This window comes from Protobothrops mucrosquamatus, unplaced genomic scaffold (genome assembly GCF_001527695.2).
Source record: "Protobothrops mucrosquamatus isolate PMUCROS unplaced genomic scaffold, P.Mucros_1.0 scaffold5853, whole genome shotgun sequence".
Lineage (NCBI taxonomy): Eukaryota > Metazoa > Chordata > Lepidosauria > Squamata > Viperidae > Protobothrops > Protobothrops mucrosquamatus.
In genome coordinates, this window is record NW_015391698.1 from 14,645 (window position 1) to 17,225 (window position 2,581).

Genomic DNA, 2,581 nt, shown 5'->3' on the forward strand with positions numbered 1-2,581 from the left:
TCTCACCTACATCGTCCACAAGGGACGACTCGGGAACTCAACTCCTACCTCGGGCAGCTCACCTATCCCCCTATGCCCAGGGGAAAGGTATCAGGCCGTTTGACAGCTGATGCAGGCTGTCAAAACGGCTTTTACGCGGAAACAGGCGGGAGCAGCAAACAGCTGCGTCCAGCGAAGTCGCCTGCCACCGGAAGTCCCCCAGCCCATTCAATATTCATATGAATGAAATATTTGTATGTGTTTGTGTCTATTGTTAATGAAATTATGGAAAGAAGTATTGTTAGTGAAATTGCAGCATTGTTAATAAAGAAGTATGAAAATAAAATTGACATTAGGAAAGTCTTCTCCAAATGAAGAAAAATTAAAATTGCACAAAAGAAATATGAAATAAAAAATAGGGAGCATGTTGCTATAAAGAATACAAAAATACATAAATGAAATTGGCTAAAATACCACGTAGTGATTCAGAAAACTCAGAAAAAAGCAAGAGGATGAGAATGTAGAAAAGCTGAATGAGCCATTTGTGTCTTTTTTCATTGCACATAATGGAGGAAAAGTACGAATGCTTTGAACAGATTTTGTTTTCAAGGAAGTGGAATTTGAAAAACTAAATTGAATAATAGCGACAAAAGATTAAATTTCTGATCATATTACGTACAGATGTGCAAATTATTCCTCTGCAGCAAGCCAGTCCTGGCACTTAGATTGTCAGCAGTTTTCTGGAAAGTAATAAATACTGTATAACCTATATGCAATTTGCAGTGTTCAGGTCATAGGGCTCACCCTAAAGCAGCTTGTTTCATTTAGAACATTGTAATCTGGTTCAGTTCTAAAAAAAACCTAAGGGAGCTTAAATAATCAACCTGGCGTGGTTTAGAGGAAAAGCAGAACATTTTTCTCCCAAAAAACTATGCTTTGCTCTTACCTAATATAGAAAACAGACAGTCTAGATCAGGGGTGTCAAACTCATCACATGACGTGTCTTGACATATCACGACTTTTCCCCTTGCCAGAGCTGGTTGGGGCATGGCTTCCATGTGACATATCCAGGCCGCGAGCCGGCAGTTTGACACCCCTGGTCTAGATGGTATTCATTTGAACATTCTGGAATATCTAATGTAAAAATGCTGTATATAATAAAAATAGAACTGATCTTTCCAACCTATATGAAATGTATTTAATATCAATGTCTAGAAAAGGATTCATGGAAATCCAGAGAACAATACAGCAATTTAATGTTCTCTGTACTAACTGGATATTTGCTTGTTTAATTGGGGTTTTTTATCAATTTAAATGATCAGGTATTGAGAAGTATCTTGCAAGAATATAAATTGATAAATACAACATCTTGCTAAGTTCCCAAATTTTTGAGAATCCAAATGATACGGTATTAGTTAACATTAATTACTTCCAATTTCAAATATGTTTTGAAAATTTAGCAGTCATATCAAAAGTCATCTTAAAGATCGATAAGTAGTTAACAGAAAATTGTAGGAATAAATGTTAAGGTTTTGAAGTGTATCAGTGCCATTTCCACAAATATGCAAAACTCACTAATTCAGGAACAATGTTCTGGAGATGTTTGGTTCCCCTATTGTAGGGGTGTCGAATTCGCAACGTCACGTGACGTGTTGCGACGTATCGTGACTTTTTTCCCATTGCCGGCAATGGGGTGGGCATAATTTTGGCATGACGCATCTGGCCCACGGGCCGGCAGTTTAACACCCCTTCCTTATTGAATCATGCTGTTCCAGAAATCCTCCGAAGCAGTTCAGGGAATCCTGAATGAAATAAGGCTGGTTTGGGGCCAGAAATGTCAAATCACTTCTAATTCAGAGGATTTACTATCAGAAATTGCCCAACTGCCCCCAGAATGGCATGGATGGTTGGGCAACGGAGGAAGATAACATGGTCCAGATGGAGAATTAAATGATTCTGGATTGGTGAGCTTTGCACATTTATAACAATTTATGTGGGGATTGGTTCCTTTAAATTTCTTCATAACATATTTGGCCTCAACATTGAGATGTCTCCATCTGCTAAATGAAGTCAACTTGCTTAAGATGATTGAAGAAAATGCTTAGTAAAGATTTCCACAAGAACATACCCAAATCAGAGAGGAGAATTACTTCAGTAATGTGGTTTAGTACATACAAGTGTATAGTGAAATACATTTGTACAGTTGCTATCTGCATATAGCTGACAGTAGCTAACCAAAGGAAAACTGCTGAAAAGGCATAAAAATCAGTTCTGATTACCGTATTTATCGGCGTATAACACGCACTTTTTCCCCCTGAAAATAGGGGGCAAATGATGTGTGCGTGTTATACGCCGATATACGGCCAGCCCGGGTAAATTCGGCCATATTCTTCAATACGGGCTGGCCCCAGCAGTTCCCCTCTCCTCTTTGTGTGTGTGTGTGTGTTTGTCTCTCTCTCTCTCAATTCTCCCCCACCCCAAAAGCGGGGAGGGGGCGACCTTGCAAAAGGGAGGGGGCTTCTCCCGGTTGCGGGGAAGGCTGGAGGTGCGCCTTTCTCGGCCAGCCCGGGTAAATTCGGCCGTATTCTTCAATACGGGCCGG